At 40.6% G+C, this 21,729-nt stretch overlaps 1 protein-coding gene and 1 long non-coding RNA gene across 2 annotated transcripts in view; one reads left to right on the top strand and one right to left on the bottom strand.

The window, feature by feature from the left end:
- Positions 1-21,729, bottom strand: part of LOC117227649 (neural cell adhesion molecule 2) — a 634,847-nt gene that overhangs the window by 228,411 nt on the left and 384,707 nt on the right. The window lies entirely within an intron of this gene.
- LOC143259980 (uncharacterized) overlaps positions 1-21,729 on the top strand; it is a 252,628-nt gene that overhangs the window by 229,953 nt on the left and 946 nt on the right. The gene's annotated exons all lie outside the window — the stretch shown is intronic.

Below are 21,729 nucleotides of genomic sequence, written 5' to 3'. Positions count from 1 at the left end.
GATGCACGATTATTCACCAAGCGAACTAGAATTCGCACAACTTAATTGCGTTTTTATACGCACAGTTCTACCGCGTACGACTAATTACAAACACTGCGCTATCGTGCCTTCTTTATGCGACCGCAAACGCAGCCATTAATTGCATATCAACGCTCGTTGCTTAATCTTCCCATTGTAGACATTAAATCGTTCCCGTAATAGTTGGCTTGTACTACTTGGCCCACGACACTCGAGCCGGCGATCGTATCGGCCGACTAAATATAGACCTGTACTACTTAATCCGCGTATCGAGGAGCGCTAGGGTTGGTTGCAACTTCTCCAATGCCGCTTAACTTTCACTGCTCCCCCTTTATCCGCTAAAAATATCAATACTTGACAACCTATCACTTTTCCACGTCCGCACGAATCAATATGATTAATAGGTTACGTGGACTGGCATCTAGTGCCAGATTTTATCACACGTTCGTCATTAAGCTGTTGCAGTAATCGAGGACTTAAAATGACCCGGTTGAAATCAAAATAAAAGATCTACGATTGCTAAAATGGCGAAGAAAACTTTTCAGCAAATTCACGTGTTCGTATTATAATAAAAATCGACTAGAGCTCGAATATTCGCGAGCTCGCGTGTTTTGCAAAACATTTTCAGAACTTTGCGCGAACTCCTTTTTCGGGAACGCCGACGAGACGCCGATTGAACGCGATCCTGCAGATATTTTTCACGAGCTTCCTGGAACGGTACACACGGCTTCAAATCACCTACTTTTCATTTCGTCCGTCGATCTAGTTTCGCAGCGCGAGCCCGCGCAGCGTAACACCGGCAACAGTGATCCGAAGTAGAAAATATTTTACATTTGCTCGCGGAAGACTGGCGTGACCATTAAAAAAACTCGGCAATTTCGTATTCCCTTTGATCGGGGTGTCCAGTTACGAGACGAAAATCGGTGTCGCCCATTTTTTGATAACACCGAGGCCCGAACGCGTTCAATCTCGGCGCACAAAAGCCGGTCTCGTCAAAACAATATTTCAACGGGACGCGCGCGCGTCCGCCGAGCTCTTATTTCACGCGTTCTGAACTTTTCTATCTGCGAGCCGACATTTTTTTGCGTTTTGTTTTGGTTTTTTTCCCCTTTTTCCGTATTCTCCGCCGCGCGCGCGCGCGCCCATTTCCTCCCCGGCATTGCAGCATACCTATATCCGTTCCCGAATTTATTCGTAGCAGCAGAGCGACGCGCTGCTTTTAAAATATGCGCCGCGGGAACATGCTCTTAGCGAACATTTGATAGCCGAGCCGGGACGAGTCCGTTCTTCGCCAATTGTTTCGCGCGAATCGTCGAGAGCTCTCGCCTTGTGTCGCGAAACACGCGATCGGGTATTTCGCCGGGGACTCTCGCGAACTTGTTAAGCGATTGTTAACGACCGCGCGTATACCGAACACGTTTGCCATGGTTTTAATCCCGACTCTCCTCTCGAGCAAACTATTTTATCCTGCGAATAAGTGATACCTCTTTGTTAGGTCGTTTAAGGGACGAAACGAAACGTACGTACTCGTCGGTGCATCGATAATTTACGTTCGTTGCTGCACGATATCTTCTTCTTTTCGGTGGATTTTTATTGGAAAGGTTTACTCTTCGCTTGGACGCTTTATTGTAAAAGAATTTCAGATCAAGCGAGAAGTAATTCTTATATTTAGACTTCGGATGTTTGTGCAAATGCGTGTTCTTTTATAGAAAATAAGTAGACCGAAATGGGACCTGGACAGAAATTTATGTCACGATCACGCGATTCCAAAAATATATTTTATATTTTGCATATTTTGCATGTTCCGTATATTTTGCATATTTATGTTTAAAAACATGCATATCTTGTTCGCCGTGCACGTGCATATATCATGCTGGTTTGAATCATCTATCTTGTTGAATTGATTTAGGGCATTAGTCAGATCGCAGCGTGGTCGGATTCAGTTAATAATAGTTCAGTTTTATTATTGAAGCGACAAGGTTAAATTTATGCGTGCACGTTTCGGTATTATTATTTATGAAAAGCCAGATCGAAGACGATCCCGATTTCGTCGTCAAGGAAAATAATGAAGAAAGTATTTATTGTCGAACACGCAATGAAAGTGTAAAGACCAATCAAACGTCACAATCGCGACTAATTGTGATTTTCGATTGGTCTTTATACTTTCATTGCATGTTTAGCAATAAATACTTCCCTCATTATTGGCGCATGTGCCGCAGCACTGCTCGAGTAAGTATATAGTAAATATGAATCGATAAGATCGTGTGATGTAAACAAACGCCACCGAATAACGCCATCAAATTTAGAAAAAATGCTTGTGATATACTGTAATTCGATGCAATAACACATTAGAATTTAATATTTACTGACTGAATATTATACCAGAATAAAATATTTCACATCAGAATAACTGTAAAACATTTCTTGAGTGGAATAACTTAACGCCATCAAATTTAGAAAAAAATGCTTGTGATATACCGTAATTCGATGGATAACACATCAGAATATAATATTTACTTACCGAATGTTATGTCAGAATAAAATATTTTACATCAGAATAACTGTAAAACATTTCTTGAGCGGAATAACTTAACTTAATATTAAGCTTAACACTTAATATTGTATATATTTAATATCACGCATATTTTCGTATTTTCGTGCATATTTCGCATAGTTTCATGCATATTTTACATATTTTCATGCATATTTTTCATATTTTCGTACATATTTAGCATATTTTGCGAGCATACATGTCACACGCATTTTGCATATTCATCCTGCTTACGTATCCGCAGTACGCACATAATTATTGTTACGAAATAATAGCTCCTGATGTCATTGGTCAGGTTCATAGTCTCATCGTACAATTTTTATTGCACCGTCGTCTATCCGATAGTGCATTTTCTTTTTCCTTTGGAAGTGACTTTATTAGAAACGGAGATGAAATGTAAAAGAATTGAAATGGAAGTAAAAAAAAGTGGTCGGAAAAAGGTAGAAATTTAACGTGTACAAAGGCGAGGTTCAGTCCAAAAGGATTGCTTTAACCTTTCACGTCCCAGAGGCGTTTCGACGGACCACTTTTATACCAAAATTGTTACTGAAAAGTTCGCGCGTTTCGAAAATAGTAGAAACTGCGGGCTGAAATATAGTGAACCTATTCGTTATTTGAACAGTTTATACGGCTGAAACAGACTCGAGGCACAAGAGATTCCATCGAACGGAACGATAATGCCCAATTAGAATATAGACGGTAAATTTTCAGTAAAATTGCATTATTTGACGGACATAATTATTTTCCGAATCCGGTGCCGAGACTCTTAATCTCCATTACGGATTATTGAAATTATAATTATTATTTAATCCCGTTGACACGGCAATCGTATCTCCGTTTCCATGCCGTGCCCCATCAACGCTAGATGCACAATGCAACATTCGGTTATAATATAATATTGGCGGAGTCGCTGAAAGGGCCGCGAAACACAAAGCACACAATTATCTCGCTACGAAACGCGTGATATTATTCTTCTATGTGTCGTAGGGAGGGAAATCCTGTCACAGTCTGCATTATAGTCGAGTCGAACGCGATGATAAAGCGCGCGTCATCGCACGAACCCCGACCAGCCCGCGTATCAAACAATCAAAATTGTAAAGCATGCTCGGGCACGGCGAGAAACGAAACAATTTTCCTAACAGATTTCCTGTTTTTCGAATTACAGTAAATTCTCCCCGATTGTCCTTCGACTTGTAAACAAAAGTGGACAATTCGCGAAGAGGAGGCACGATTGTTCGAGGCTTGCGCCTCGTTTTCATAGTTGTTGACGATCGGCAACTTTAAAAACGAGCCGTAAGGCTTGGATAACCGCATCTCCTCTTTACAAATTGTTCATTTTTGTTTACAAGCTGAAGGACAATTGCGGAGAATTTAATGTATTTCGCCAGGGATTTTTTCATTACGATCTTTAATTTTTATCAGTTCGTAAAAGTTCCAGAACATTTTTATAAGCTACATTGGAATCTATGATATTATGTGGCAAATTGCAACAAATTTCTCATATATTACAAGTTGCAATCACAGAACGGATACAAAGGAATTCTTGACGTTGAAACATTTGGTTTGACAGAAATTAATAGAATATAAATATAAAAGTTTTCCCATAACAGGAGCAGATATTTCACTAATTGAAGTTCTCAAACATTATAACAAGTGCCATTATTCAGTGAATAGCATTGTAACAATATTTTATCTTCTACAAATTAGTAGATAAAATAGAAAACTGTAAAGAATTAGAAAAAACGTTAAAAGAAATATATTTTCAATTGTGTCTTCTTTTCCTTAAAATTGCTTTAGCATGTTCTTGTTCTGCGGAAAATTCATAATTATTATCGTTTATTCTAATAATTATTAGGATTATTATTAAAATAGAAAACTGTGAAGAATTAGAATTGATTTAGCATATTCCTGTTATGCAGAAAATTCATAATTGTTGTTGTTAATTCTAACAATTATTATCATATATTATTATTGTTATTATTATTATTATTATTATTATTATTCATTATTGTATTCATCGAATAGTATCCAGTATCTTCGACGACGATGCAAAACTTTTCTAATAGTCAACGAAATATCGATTACAGAGAAATATGTATTTTTACGTTAAGCACCATTCGAACTACAACTTCCCTTCGTCTGTTCGCACAATGCACATTTTTGGATAAAGTTCTATGGTCGATGTTTCGAACAGAACCTATCGATACTTCCGTAACTTTTTCAATGCGCGCGCGCCCTCGATTGGGAAATTAATGGGAACATAGCGTCGGAATACCGCGGACAAGTCTAGCATGAAATATAAATTCCGTATCGCCGAAACGCCAGGTTCCCGTCGGATGAATCGGAGCGTCTTCACACCGGAATTATTCCGGTCACAATGAATCGCATGGCGAATTGCGAGAATCCCCCTTTTGAACTTCGTTGCATCGTACGAGCCCCGGGAACAAAGGGACATTTCTGCACAAAGGAGCCAGCAGAGAGCCCGGACCGTCTCCCCTCCTCTCTCTCTCTCTCTCTCTCTCTCTCCCTCTCCCTCTCTCCCTCCCTCTCTCTCTTTGTTTCTGTCTCTCCACCTCTCTTTCCATCTGCCCCCCTCTATATCCCTTTTCTTTGGGGCTCGGTGACTTTGGGGTGGAAAAACATTTACCCCCGAGCCGCTGAATCGACGAGAACATCCGACCGGTCGAAGAACCGATTAACGCGCCCTCAGACGATTTCGTGATCAACGTGGAGAAACAACGATACGGTTAAATCACGATTATTACACCTAAACTAACACAGTGAAATGAAACTCTATTATATTATATTATCCGAACCATTTCAGAGCTCGTTAGACTAACGTTTAAAATTGTTAACGGGCGCAAAGCATACCCGAGCTTTCCATAAACTCGTAGAAACGATGCAATTTAAAAAAATATATGCGGCGCGAGTATTTAGAATTGTCCTATGTTTCTCCTTTACGGCTAGGAAATTCTTGCTCTTAATTGGTAATTTAACCCCTTGCAATAATTTGACGAGTCTGACACGTGATCGAGATTTCTAGTAATAACCTGTTAAATATTCCGTTTTTTATAGCTATTCCATTATCTTTAGTCTGGATAAAATTCTGATTTCTTGTCATCAGTATTTAAGCACTTAAGTAAACGTGGACACACAATAAACATAAATTTTTCTTTTCTTCTAAGAAATTGTTGAATTCGGAAAAATCTTGTATGAAATCGGAAATCTTCTAATGATTGTAACTAAGAAGAAAATAGTACGGCAAGGAGTTAATACTTGGAATATACAGGGTGTTCAAAAAATGTCTCGCAATTCGGAAATGGGAGATTCCTGAGGTAATTCGAAGTAACTTTTTCCTTAGCGAAAATGCAATCCGCGGCTTTGTTTATGAGTTATTAATGAAAAACACTGACCAATAAGAGGCGAGCTCCGCTGCCACGAGACGGCTGTGAAGACGAGCGCGCGGAACTTATTCGCTGGGCCATCTTGCGCGAGCTGATCTCGTTTCTCATTAATCACCGTTTTTTCGTTAATAACTCGTAAACGAAGCCGCGGATTTCATTCTCGCTGAGTTACTTCAAAAAGTTAAAAAGTTGCTTCAAATGACCTCAGGAATCCTTCATTTCCCGGAAAACACCCTGTATACGTATAAGGATCAGTAATTTTGCTGAATGTAATAAAAATTTCTGTCGATTGCTGTAATAGATTCGAGATTATTTACCATGTTATTTACTATCGCTCTCTGCTACTTTCGACATTTTTGGGACACCCTGTAGAATGTCTTATATTTGCAGTTCACGACATTAGGAATAAATTCCAGCGAATTTACAATTATCGGAATAATGCTCTGCAGTCCTCAATTATCAACGCGATAATGAAATAAGAATTCTCTACTCAAAATATAACACTACAGGTCGAATTGAATATAAAGGGTATCAAAAAATTATTGTATTTCCGGGAGCTGAAGGGTTCATGAGATCATTTGACGTAACTTTTTCCTTAGCGAAAACGCGATCCGCGGCTTCGTTTAGGAATTATTAACGAAAATTAGTGACCAATGAGAGGCGGGAGCAGCTGGCGCATGGCGGCCGAGCCAATGAACGGAACTGGGCTTCGTGCGCTCGGCCGCTTCGTGCTGGCCGAGCTCGCTTCTCATTGGTCATTGTTTTTCGTTAATAACTCGTTAACGATGCCTCGGAGAATGTTTTTGCAAAGGAGAAAATTACTTCAAATAATCTTAGGAATCCCACATTTCCCGGAAATACCATAATTTTGGGACACTCTGCGTATTTTCCGATAAAAAAATAAACAAGAGGTAAATAAATATTGGAAAATACATAGGACGTAAATTATAATAAAAGTCGCCAAGTCGTCGCGAAGTTGAGAAACCCATCAGCAGTACAAAGTGAACGTTTCCTACACTCAATTATAAACAATTACGAATTACGTCGAGTGGCTTATTCGTTAGCCCAACACTGTTTCGCAAGAAATCGTTACGACGAGCCCGACTTGGTGTTATAACGCAAGAGGTTTAAATATATCGGATCATCGACGCGGCATTAGTTCAGCAAAAATGCACGCGCGTTTAATTGTTTACGGCGCGCGTTGGCAGTTTAATTAAGATCCGTCCAATTTATTCGCTCGGCGCCGCGCCGGGAACGGCGGCGTCAATTTATCCCGGGTTTTTGTTAATATCTAAGGCGTCGCGATCCCCATGCATCATTGCAGCCGGTGTTTTGCTCCCGATATCTCATTTCGAGGCGGGCAGACACGGACGCGAGCGACGCGTTTTACGAGGCGCGACGAGGGTTCCGCGCGACCGGATATAAAATCTAATTTACGCCTGCGTGTTTTGCGCGGGGCGGCGACGGCGGCGGCGCTGGAAACGATACCGTCGTAATCCGGGATTACGACGGCGATTCTCGGGCAAAGGGTTAAGGAGCCATCGAGGACGAAGGGATCGGAGCGCCTCTTGGTCCGAGGGCCAAGGATCGCGTTCCGAAAACGAGCGTCGGGATAAATTGAGCCGGCGATGATTGGAAGACGAGCAGTTACATCGGCGTCGGATAAAACGGCCCCGGGCCGAATCCAATTTTCCAGTTTGCCGTGCTTCGACAACCGGTTCGCGGAATTTCACGCGGAAGCGTCCCCCGTTCACGGCGGAGAGAAACAAACACCGAGGAAAATAAAAATCGTTTACGGCGTATCACGGCGCTCGTCGCCGCGGCGCGGCGTTTAGATTCCTCATCGGCGGCAACGAACTCCTTGGAGCCGGTGGCTCGTGCGTTCGCGACGGAATCTCTCGTGAAAGAGATTCGAGTGGCCGAACTGCGGACTTTTCCCGTTTTTGTTGCGAGTTTACCCGAATGTTTCACCGTTATACGGGATATAAAATTCTATTTTACCTCTGTTTTTTCTCGGCTTCGACGATGACGATGTCGACTCCCTGAGTTTATAGCGTGATTCCGTTGCGAGAGTGCAGAGGAGATGCATAACGAAAATATATTAGTGCAAATACATCTGTCGAATAGGTTGAAAGTGTCTGAAATTTTATGCAGGTATTTTGAGATTTTCAATTTTCTCGAAATTCACGCGATCATCAAAATTGCTGGTACAAGTTGACAGAAGGAGCGACGTACTGCAAAGATCAAAAATTTCATGGCAACTTTTCAATTATTTTGGAGAAATATTGTTAATAGAATTTTCGAACGGATCAGTTGCAGAGGCCGGTAAAACGCTTTGTCAAACATTTTTGTTTCAGAATCAAATAAAATAGTTGGAAAAGTACCATATTTTCCTTTTTCTTCGTCATTAGAATCAGTTGAAATTTCTGCAATCGTTTTTTTTTATGCATTGTCTAGTAGACTGGTACTTCTGATGTCTAAAAATAGAATTCAAGTCATTTTTGCTTCAATTTGAACAAATTTATTGAGTTTTAGAAGCGTACGAATACATTCTTCTCGGAGCCACTGCACATTGTACGTAGTTAGGTCAATTAGCACTTAACCCTTTAGTCCTTCACCCTTTGCAGTCGAAGCTGTTTTAATTCGAAATGCAAAACATGTTTTCTGATCTACAGTAATTCGATTTTATATGATTTAGTACGATTTATTCGTATGAAATTGAACATATTGACAACTGCAATACTTGCAATTTTAATAGTTTTTAAAAATATAAACGAATCTGATACTCTTACAATTATTTAGAAAAGTAGTACAGCAATTTTTAGTGGCGCCTCAGAGTCGCCATTCGAGTGAAAAGGGTTAATAATTTAACCTATATAACAGAACGAGACAATTTTTGTTTCTTTTATTCTTCTTCGGTGTTTAATATCACATCGACCGCTTGGTAATTAACGACTCTTTAGACTAAAATTAAGAAACGAGGGCTTCTCATTCTTTTGTCATTCCGAGTAATAGCAAAATTTCAAACAAATAAGTATTTCAGCCATTGTCCGGTAGACTAGCCATTTTGCCATCTAAATAAAAATTCAAGTCCTTCAGCCCAGTTTTAACGCTAACTTTTAACGCTTTTTAGCTACCTTTACAGAGAACTAAGAGCAGCTGTTTTACGTCATTTGATAAAAGTACAGTAATCTCTCCCTAATTCGCGCTCACGTTTCGTGCCACGATTCGAAGGCAATTAGGAGGCCACATTTCACGATTCGAAGGCAATTCGGAGGCCAAATGACACGATTCGAAGGCAAGTCGGAGACCAAATGACACGATTCGAAGGCAATTTGGAGGCCACATTTCACGATTCGAAGGCAATTCGGAGGGCACATGCCAGGATTTGACAGTCACGTATCTAGTACAGTAATTTCTCCCTAATTCACGCTCAGATTCACGAGCCACTCGAATAATCGTATCTCCTCTTCCCAATCTGTCCATTTCTGTGCGCAATCAGAGCGCGAATTAGGGAGAAATTACTGTAACGAGAAGACATTTACTCCGACTCTCGACGAGCATAATTATAATATTTGCCGCAAGTAATACACACATCGAAGAAATAACTCATAAATATATCTGTACGATCTGAACAATCAAATATCAAAAGATCGGCGACCCGTCTTTTTGACAAGTTCCATGAACCGAGCGACAAGAAATGTTATTCGCGCACCGACACTGCGACCGTTGTTCGGTCTACGGGGGTTGTAAATTCCCGATTCTAATTTGACAATGTGGTTCGCGATGCTCTGTGCCCACTTAAAGTAACAGAGCTGGTAATGAAAGGTATTGACTGTTGCACTTTTTAACAGAAATAACGATTTTAATTTAGAAGACTAGATATAGTACATGGAGTGTTTTCGGTCTGTGTGGTGTCGAATGATTGTTGAAGACTATCTGCGCCTCGCGATGTACCGGCCTTTTTATTGAGGAAGCTTCTTTGTGAAGCTCCCCCTTCCCGGATAGAGACGTGCACTGATTGGTTTTTGCCGAAAGTTATGTTTGTCCAATCAGTGCCCTTTTAAATTTTAGCAACTCCCCGAGAGCGACTGGTCTCGGAGAGGACGTGATTGTTTTATGACACGGTCGAAGGGTTTCCGCCGCCTTCGACGACACAACCGAAATTCCTCCAGGTCAACTCACGGTAGCCTCGAGTACCGTGTTACGCACTCGGCTCGAGATGACCCTTCGGAAATCCTAGGTTTACGACACGTTATAGTTGGTGGAATAGCCGAAAATTAGTTTTGGAGGCCGGATGGTCGCCAGACGTAAAAAAGGTCTTTATTCTATTGTCGAATCCGTGTCGCAAACCTGGTCGACGAAAACTCGACGGAATTTGTTCTTCCGTGCCGGAGCAAATGTGCGGCGCAGATGTGCTGTGGAGTGTCTGATTGCTTGTTTTATGGGTTGAAAAATGCGGATAGTTGTATTGGCATGAAACGTTCTACGAGAACGGAACAAGAAAGTTATCGAATTTTAAAAGCTCCCCGAATACGCATTTGTCCGATACTGTTTACGTACGAAATCTTCGTCGCGAGTCTGCAGCAGTGCAAGAGCGGTCGAGCCGTTTCCAAGTCGCGCGAGCAGAATATAATTTGTGGCCGGGCAGCAACGTCGCGGAGCGGCGTTGTTCGCGTTCGATCCATCGCGGACCGGGGAACAATATCCTGGGAAATCCGTGGCCGTAGGATCCTCGCGGCCCCCATCCCCCCGCGGGATAAAAACACGGCGCGCGCGACAACGAGAAAGTCGCCGAGGCTCGCATATTTACACGAGGAACTTGTTAATGCGACAGCGGCGATGGCCGGCCGGCGCGAACGGGGCTTAACGGGAACAACGGAACTCGAATGGAACAGGAAGCAGCCGTTTCCATGGACACGGCCGTATTGGCTTAGGATCGGCTTTTCTCAGGCTGCATTTTCATAGCACGCCGTATGCTTTGTCACGGCCGGATGCGATTCGCCGCGCCGCGCGAGAGCACGGCCGCGTTTCGAACGCGGCCGCGGCCCGATACGCTGTGAACTTCTGACTAATTACGAAACGGATCCCGCGTTCATCCGAGCTCGTCACGCTCGCCGCGCCCGTCTCGCGTAATGATTCCGTTTCGCGGACTTGTTATCGTTTACTTTCCGGATGCGAGGGGAACGCGAGTCGCTGCGAGGATTTCGGGGGATCGTTCGCTTTCGGAATCTGTTGCCGGAATGTTTCGCGAGCTGCGGCTCGGTTAGAATTGTTTCGCCGCTGTTAACACGTTAAGCGCCACGCCGGTCCCTAGGGACCGGCGCTAGACTTTCCATTCAGGCCACGCCGGTCCCTGCGGACCGGCGACAGATTTTTCGTTCTTCTATCGAGGCGCGTGTGTCAGTCCTTGCGTATTTGTAAGACTGAACATTTAAATTATGCGATATCGGTTTTTGTTTGGTCAATGCTTCAAGGAATAGAATAGAATACTTAAAAACATTAATGTAATTTATTAAAATTTAATTTAATTTATTTTAATTTATTATTCTCTGATGAACTTTCATCGCTCGACGAGCGCAATACACGACGATGACGAATTGTAGGCACTAAAATTTGTTCACTTGACGTATCACTTGATGACATCCTGATTTTTGGGTCAACAAAATTTTGAATTTCTAGTCAAGAAGAAGTACGAGAAAACTTGGAAACTGAACGAAACTGGGCTACGATATGTATGCAACTGAGGATTTCTTACGCGTTCGAGCGTCATTAGGCCTCGCTTTTCAGTTTTTTATCTTCTACCAAGGAGAAGGGACTATAAGGATATAAACAAAGTATATACATAGTATTTATTACGATCAGAAAATGACAGGCTCTCGAGTATAGTTTATCTGCAAGTGGAAAGATAAACATACGAAGACAAGCTCCGGTCCTCAACCCGGGTTACGTTACCCGTTATCTGTTTATACTCTGGCTCGCCTAGCGGCGCGCTGCCCGGCAGGGCCCGCCTGACGGCTTACTGTGGCTTGAACGGAAAGCGCAAAAATTCGGCGTGGCGCTTAACGTGTTAATCGCGCACCGACACTGCGACCGTTGTTCGGTCTACGGGGGTTGTAAATTCCCGATTCTAATTTGACAATGTGGTTCGCGATGCTCTGTGCCCACTTAAAGTAACAGAGCTGGTAATGAAGGGTATTGACTGTTGCACTTTTTAACAGAAATAACGATTTTAATTTAGAAGACTAGATATAGTACATGGAGTGTTTTCGGTCTGTGTAGTGTCGAATGATTGTTGAAGACTATATTTTTCTGCGTTTTACTGTACGCGCCCCGACTGGTCGCGTTATTTTATATCGGTCACCCCCGTTTGAGATCCCTGAAGGAACCTCCACCTCCACGCCGGGACGCACTGATTGGTTTTTCTCGAAGATTGCGATTTTCCAATCAGTGTCCTCTAAGCTTTTCGTCACCACCCTCTCGTATCGTCCTACACGAGCCTTGTCTAGGAGAGGGGGGTGTTGCGTAGTTGCGTGGTCGGGAGGTCCCCTGGGGCCTGAGATATCGTCCCCGCGACGGTTGGGACTAAACTTTCTCAAGACCAGTTAAATTCTCAAATTTACGACGGGGTTGTTTTTTCGGGCCTTTCGTGCCTACGACGCGTCGCGGTCATTAACACGTTAAGCGCCACGCCGAATTTTTGCGCGGTCCACGATTCGGCCGGAACAGTATTCTATCTGGAATATGTAATTCTTCCGTAACATCACGCCATTCATCTAAGTCTTGTAACGAATCCTCGCTTTCGCTTTCAATAATTCTCATTCTTCGTCTCTTTGGTAGTATAATTTCGCTACTACTACTCGAAGTCTTAGAATCATAACCAACATTGTCGTCCACAATGTCTTTTAACTCTTCAAAATCAAATACGTCTTCGGTATTACTCTCAGCTCTAAATTCTCGTCATAATATTTATTTTTCTCCATGTTACTAACCATAGAAAAGGTCAAAAAATGGTTTAACACGTTAAGCGCCACGCCGAATTTTTGCGCCTTTCCGTTCAAGCCACAGTAAGCCGTCAGGCGGGCCCTACCGGGCAGCGCGCCGATAGGCGAGCCAGAGTATAAACAGATAACGGGTAACGTAACCCGGGTTGAGGACCGGAGCTTGTCTTCGTATGTTTATCTTTCCACTTGCAGATAAACTGTACTCGAGAGCCTGTCATTTTCTGATCGTAATAAATACTATGTATATACTTTGTTTATATCCTTATAGTCCCTTCTCCTTGGTAGAAGATAAAAAAGCAATCAATGAATGCTACGAGGCGTATAAATAAGTATTCTATTCTATTCCTTGAAGCATTGACCAAACAAAAACCGATATCGCATAATTTAAATGTTCAGTCTCACAAATACGCAAAGACCGACACACGCGCCGCGATAGAAGAACGAAAAATCTGTCGCCGGTCCGCAGGGACCGGCGTGGCCTGAATGGAGAGTCTAGCGCCGGTCCCTAGGGACCGGCGTGGCGCTTAACGTGTTAAAGAGACGGAAGACCCTGCACCGATGTTCTGCAGATGGAAAAAAGGTTTCCGTCTCTTTATGATCCTCGCTGGTCCACGCCATAAACTTTCGCGAAAGCGGCCTACGGGAGGTCCTACAGAACGGAACAGCCGCGATGATCCATTGTGCCGGTTATTCCGGCGAACGCGCAGTCGACTGGATATTTGAAAATCATCGAGCCGTATTGTCTGGTGTTCGAACAATGACTTGCTCGAACATGCTCGATTTAATTGGGCGGAATCTCATTTCTTGGCCTTGGAACCGTGGATCTCTTAGCGCCTTCCCAGAGAAAACAAGGGGGATTGTGTTTCACTTTTGGATCGCAGGGCGATAGGGTCCGTTTTCACGCGAAGTATAAATATTGTTATTTGATTATCCGCTTTCTTTTCGTCCGATCCCTTCGCGTACGAATAAAACGGAATTTGATGCGTCCGAGAAATGTTCCGAATATAAAATAGAGACTTGTTGCACGGATGTTTTGTTGCATTTTAAATTAAACAAAATCGGTATATTTTTATCGACAATGGAATCGCATAATATAAAGACATGAAAAAATTATAATGTAATGATAATTCAATTTGTTGTTATAGTTATAAATAAAGTCGCACCGCGCCACGTGGGTTTACGAACGCGCACGCAGCTATTACAATAATTCGACATTTTTAATCCCATCATGCCCCAAAGAGTTAACTGAAACTTTCGAGACTATCTGTCATCTGTCTACCTCGATTAGGGATAACAAGATGAATGAAATAAATATTTGCTACAATTTCATAAACAAAAGTGCGCCGGATAAAGGAATTTACAAATAAATTTATAAATGCTCACAAATATTACATTACATTTTCTAATATATTCTCTAATTTACGTATTATATTTATATGTTTGTTTATCTTATTTTACTTGAATCTTGCAAATCATTTCTGTAATTATGGAGCAAAATGGTTTGATCTCTTTCTTCATCGAACTTGTCCATTTCCGTGTCTCAGTTTGTCTCTTTGATCTAATTAAAACTGTTTCGAAATTTGTATAGTTAAGAATTGACAGCTAATTCTGTTTCTATCGTGAACAGAAAACTATACTGAGAACTGACCACGTATTGTTGCAACGCCCGTTATTTGAAAGTCAGAGAACCAGCCTCGTACGGCTTTGCGGACGTTTTTAATCTCACCATGTTCCAAAGAGTTAATTTGACTCGACTGAACAATTATATGCAAGCTGAGAAAGAGAATGTTTTATTTTGAGATTTGGATTACTGATTTGTGGATGCAACTTTGTTATTTATTGGTACTGTCGAGAAGGTGGGAGGGTGGGGCAGCTTGAGCATTGTAAACAAACCGGAATCGACGCACGAGTGAAGCAACCGAGTACAATAAATTCTCCCTAATTGTGACGCACAGCTTGGAAACAAAAATGGACAATTTATGAAGAGAAGATACGATTGTTCGAATCTTGCTGCGCGTTTTTATAGTTACCGATTGTCAACAATTATAACAGCGAACAGCAATACTCAACAAATCCTCTTTCCAATTTGTCCATTTTTGTTCCTAAACTGAGCGTCAATTAGGGAGAATTTACTGTCATCTAATAATACAATAATGTCTCTCTAATTGACGCTGGGATTTCCACAAAATTGGACAATTTGGGAAGAGGAGATACGATTGTTCGAGCCTTCCGACTCATTTTTATAGTTACCGATTTTGAACAATTATAAAAGCTAGATGCAGCGCTCGGACAATCGTATTTCCTCTTCCCAAATTGTCCATTTTTGTGCACAATCTGAGAGTCAGTTAGGGAGAATTTACTGTAATCTAATAATACAATAATGTCTCTCTAATTGACGCTGGGATTTCCACAAAATTGGACAATTTGGGAAGAGAACACACGATTATTCGAGCCTTCCGACTCATTTTTATAGTTACCGATTGTGAACAATTATAAAAGCTAGATGCAGCGCTCGGACAATCGTATCTCCTCTTCCCAAATTGTCCATTTTTGTTCCTAAACTGAGCGTCAATTAGGGAGAATTTACTGTAATCTAATAATATAATAATGTCTCTCTAATTGACGCTGGGATTGTCCACAAAATTGGACAATTTGGGAAGAGAACACACGATTATTCGAGCCTTCCGACTCATTTTTATAGTTACCGATTTTGAACAATTATAAAAGCTAGATGCAGCGCTCGGACAATCGTATCTCCTCTTCCCAAATTGTCCATTTTTGTGCACAATCTGAGCGTCAGTTAGGGAGACATTATTGTACACTGCACGGCGTACGCCGAAAACAGCTCTTGACGAGTTAGACTCATCACTGTACGTCAACGGGTTAAATTAAATTTTCGTTGATAGCGTAATAATAACAAGTGTGCAACGCTGATAGCTAGATTTGAGAAAATGTTGTTTCCTTAATGTTTTTCATAGGCAACAAATTCGATTCTTAATTTATGTTCCCGTTTGAATTTTCTAGTTATCAGATATTTTTCGCTCGGGTCCGCACTGAAAAGATTAGGGCCTGTAGAAAAACCATAACGCGTCTAGGAGGAGCACCTTGAAAAATATGTCGAAAGAAGTTGATAAATACAATCATAAACGATTCAAACCATAATCTTTTACACTTTCATTAAAAATATTCGCTGTTCGGGTATTAATCGAAAACTCTGCACAGCATCATGATACGCACAAATTTTTCTAGAAATCATTCTTAGAGGAATTGTCACTGTTCAAACCGAAATGATCGACTTCATCGGAAAGGAAAGAAATTTTCCAAAATCGAAAGCACTTGACCCTAAGGCAAGACAAAGTTCTTAATCGTTTATTTCGCGCGTTTCCGAAACGCGTTTTTTAAGTCGAACGGCGGAGGCAGAATTTCTCGCGGGTTTATTAAAAAAGAAAAATCTGCATGACAAACGGGGGACCAGCTCCACGAGGGATTTATCTCTTCACAGTCTGTGGGGCGGCATTTTAAAAATCAGTGTACAAAACATCCTCAATTTTCCCGGCCGTTTGTATCGAATCGCCCTCGGCTTCCACGGCGTCGATCGCCATCGCCGCGTATCGGTTTCCAAGGCACGTTGAAAAAGAACGATGGTAAATTTAAATAACAATGTAACGAAATATCGATGAGACGTGCCGTCCAAGGGGCTCAATGCTCGATTATCCGCCGGAATTTCAATGTCGCCTTCGGGGCTTCGAATGGAACACAGGGCCGGCTCGTTTGGAAAGTGGCGGGCGCCGTTACCGCCATTAATTCGAATCTGGCGAACAGCGGGGGGAAAAGGATGAACGGGGTGAACGGGGTGAACGGGGGTGGACCAGGTCGACCGGCGAAATAACCATTTAATCCGTGAGAAACGAGCGCTTTGAATATCGCGAGCGTAACAAGCGCGGCCGTCTCGAACGCGGAAAAAACCTCGAGATCCGGGCGGGCTCGCTTTAATTATGAAAATTACATGCTCGAATAAAATAACGCCGGGGAATAGGCGAAACAAAAAGCAAGCCCGTTGTCTCGCTGCCTTCCCATGAGAGAGAGGGAGAGAGGGAGAGGGAGAGGGAGAGAGAGAGAGAGAGAGAGAGAGAGAGACTCGTGCGGCCGCATATGTTCCGCCGGTTTTATCAACCGGAACACGCGCGATTCGCATGCTTAATTGTGTACACGGGCTGCACGCCGCTTTATAAATATTCCGGTGACCGAATTCTACTCGCGCGAAACTACAATTTTCCTCCGCCGGCAACGGTTTGGCGGAAGATAAATTAGCGGATTTCAAGATGCCCGATTTTATCGCGATGCCATGACTGAAATTGTTTTCTCCGTTCACTCGATGTTTCGTGACCACTTAACCCCTTGCCGTACTTTGACGAGTTCAACTCGTCGTCGAAATTTCTAGTAATTACTTATTGAGTGCAGATGTTATTCTGTCCTTTAAAATTGGAATAAAATATTAATCCCATGTCATCAGTTATGTAAGCGTTCATGTAAATTTAATCACACAATTAGCATCGATTATCTTTCTCTTCTAAGAAATTGTTGCATTCGAAAAATTTCTAATCGCGGTGATAGTTAGAATGCAATTTTGTAATATTTAGATCGGTCTTGTAAATTGTGAACGTGCAATTCACCTTGAACTGTTTAACTTTTGCCTGGACGTGTTTCTTAACTAGTTAACAATATATTCCCTTCGCGATACGAACAAAATCGGAATCGTTTTTTAACCTTTTTGGGGCCGAGAAAAAGTATTGTGCTTATGCGAGAAATAACCGGACTAATTTGACGAATTTTCTAAGGTTTGAAAATAAGCTCATAAAAACCAAAGTAAGAATGACATTTACGAAATTCAAAACGAAGCATATTACGAAATAAAGGGAAAATAAAGTAATGCTAATTGTATCTAAATATATGTCGAAAATTATACGAATAACATAAATATAGAACAGTATGAAAACGAGAAAAATTAACTCTCTTTTTACATATAAACAGTATTTGCACGTAAGAAAAATCATGGTTTGACCATAACTTTATGTAGCTCGCCTAGTATGAAGTATAGATATTGCATTTTCAATCACTTGTAACAAAATAACCGATATCGGATCACAAAAGTAAAGGATAATGCCATGATGCACGGCAAGCGTAAGAAGGAACTGTTACAAAACAAATAAATTGGTGTAGCTAATATAACGTTAGTGAAAAAAATGTTAGTTCTATTAGAAATATTTATATTTCGTGTTATCTAGCTATTGAAAATATGCAATATTTATTTATTATTACTCGTACAAATGATTTATTTAGCATTGATTCTTACTAATGCATACACTAATGCCATCGTTGGCACTTTTTGCAAGTCTTGCGAGCGACGATATGTCGTTGTTTGACATTAAAAGGGTTAATAATGTAATCGGATGTACTACGAGACTACTTTTTATGGGAAAATTTTTCGTAAAATGTGGACAAACGTGTATTTCTTGCAAGCACGAAGGAGATATTTTTCAGCTAGTAAACAACATATTCTTTTGACAATACGAACGAAATTGAAATTAGTGTTTAATGATAAAATTGTAGGTAATATGAGTAATATTGTACGTATGTGTACGTAATCTTTATGGGAAGATTTTTGTAAAATCCAGGCAAAGGTGCAAACTCGCAGGAAATATTTCACAGCTGATAAACAACATGTTTTCCGCGCGATGGGAATCGATTGAAACAGCGTGAGCATATTTGCTTACGCGTACTATAATAAACATCGTGAAGGTTTATAACGATGATGCGACACATTTCTCGTTTCTCGCGCAAAGCAAACTTCCGTTTTTCTATTGAAAAATCTCCGAACTACGTTTCTATTCACAAAGGAAATAATCGATTTAAACAGCGTGAGCATAATTGCTTACGCGCACTATAATAAACATCATGAAGGATTATATCGATGATGCGACACATTTCTCGTTTCGAAGATTCTATATCATAGCAATTTTTCTCGCATAGCAAACTTCCTTTCTCTTATTTTAAAATCTCCAAACTGCATTTCTATTCGCAAAAAAAGGAATGATTGAAACAGCGTGAGCATAATTGCTTACGCGTACTATAATAAACATCGAGAAGGATTATATTGTTGATGCGACACATTTCTCGTTTCGAAGGTTCTGTATCATAGCAATCTTTCTCGCATAGCAAACTTACTTTTTTCTATTTAAAAATCTCCAAACTGCATTTCTATTCGCAAAAAAAGGAATGATTGAAACAGCGTGAGCATATTTGCTTACGCGCACTATAATAAACATCATGAAGGATTATATCGATGATGCGACACATTTCTTGTTTCGAAGATTCTATATCATAGCAATTTTTCTCGTATAGCAAACTTCCTTTTTCTTATTTTAAAATCTCCAAACTACGTTTCTATTCGCAAAAAAAATAATGATTGAAACAGCGTGAGCATAATTGCTTACGCGTACTATAATAAACATCATGAAGGATTATATCGATGATGCGATACATTTCTTGTTTCGAAGATTCTATATCATAGCAATCTTTCTCGCATAGCAAACTTCCTTTTTTCTATTTAAAAATCTCCAAACTACGTTTCTATTCGCCAAAAAGAGAATGATTGAAACAGCGTGAGGATATTTGCTTACGCGTACTATAATAAACATCATGAAGGATTATATCGTTGAAGCGACACATTTCTCGTTTCGAAGGTTCTGTATCATAGCAATTTTTCTCGCATAGCAAACTTCCTTTTCCTTATTTAAAAATCTCCAAACTGCATTTCTATGCACAAAAGAAAAAAGAGCACCATCGTAACGAAAGTCGCGGCAGTTTAGGAATCCGTGTCTGCTGATATCTCCGGTGGTCCCGGTTCCCGATGGTAATGACCACATTCTACGACCGTGGCTCGCGAAAAGACGAACGATTGATTGCTCGTAATAGGCACTTTGTGCCTCCTAGACAGCGTATTTATGGCTCCGCTCGGCCATAAAAGTGCTCGCGATTCGAGTCACCGTGAAATTATGAACTCTGTAAATTTTACAAGTGGCCCGTTCTTATTCTTCGAAGACTAAAAAATGGTCGTTCGTTTCTGGTTCGCGAGGATGTTACACGGAAGCGTCACAGAACTTTCTCCTCCGGTCGTTTCGGTTTAGAAAAGTAAATTCAAATACGTCGTTATCTGAGAGACCATGGGTGTGCGTGCGTGTGTGGGGGGGGGGGGAGGGGGGGTCCAGAAAATAAGTCGAAATCAATGGAAACTCGCACAAAAGAGGCTGATTTACCGAGAATATAAAATCATCGAGCTTTACTTTAACTTCACGCAATATTGGCTCAGACTAAATTCAAACTTGAAATGTTCATACAGAGCGTTATCTTGGTTCTATAGACTTTCACACTTGCTGTACATCTTCCACTAGCCTCTGCACAACCTTCGGACTTTCTCGTTCGCGTTAATAAAACGTTGGAGAACTTCCGTCTACTACGAGATTCAGATATCGTTCACACTGTCTGGTGAACTATAATTTTCTTGAATACGCTGAAATTCTCTGCCACTGTCGACGATACATGAGAACCGTGAACATTAACACTTTACAGGACCAGACAAAATAACGGGATTCAATTTTTTTAAATTACTATTACTAACCTAGTAACTGCTAAATATATTTCTTTTAATTTTTGACGTGTAATGTGTAACAATATAATTACATTCAAGTTATTAATTAATTTTGTAATAATAATTATACTAATTATATTAGTAATTATCAATCATTATTAACAATTTTCAAAATATTTTATATTTTTTAAAAAGTCCCAAATGGGGATTTTGGCAGGTTCCATGAACAAAAAGAAGAAAATTTATTTTTTTTTACTGCATGAAAAACAAAGGACTGAGTAAGTAACACATAGTTACTATAGCCTCTAAATTACATATTTATGTATGGTATTTAATTATAAAATATGTTTCAAATATGATAATTTTGTTGTGTTCAACTCACAGATAATTTCCAAATTTGTTCACTTGTTGAAAAGAAACGAAACACAAAATGCACACTGTCTGCTATAAACAATATTGACTGATATGTATAAAATTACATTAAACTGTCAAATGCACCTGATATATTCTTCGCGCCAAATGGTGTGCGTGAAATTCCAAAATCGCAAAATCGTGGCAGTTAATGAGTTAAAATCGTAAAGCTACATTTATAAGGAACTTATTCAGTAAATTTATTGGTTTTACAATGAAAAATAGAACAGCTGATTTCAGCGTTCCGTAAATCTTAAGAACTTATAATGAGAACATAATAACTCATAATAACTCATTCATGAGAACTTGAAGATCATTTTAGAACATCGTTATTAAAAACAAAATAGGACGCGAGGTAGTAAATCTAATTTCTGGAAAATCAGCAATTTGGAAATTCAGCTTCCTTGCTATCATGTACAGTGACACTGTAATAATTACAAAACAAAATACGGTAATTTCTCCCCTCAGATTTGAGAAGAGAACGGGTTTTTATAGTCACCTATTGTCAACAACTATGAAAACGAGACGCGAGGCTCGAATAATCGTATCCCTTCTTCCCAAATTGTCCATTTTTATGCTCAATTTCAACGCGAATTAGGGAGAAATTACAGTAACTCGAGAAGTCCTGCATCTTAAAATACACTATTACTGTCGCATCGATCACTTCTAATCTAAAAATTCTAGAAATCGGCG

This window comes from Megalopta genalis, chromosome 8 (assembly GCF_051020955.1).
Source record: "Megalopta genalis isolate 19385.01 chromosome 8, iyMegGena1_principal, whole genome shotgun sequence".
In the NCBI taxonomy this organism is placed as follows: Eukaryota; Metazoa; Arthropoda; class Insecta; order Hymenoptera; family Halictidae; genus Megalopta; species Megalopta genalis.
This window is presented reverse-complemented; position numbering and strand designations above follow the sequence as displayed.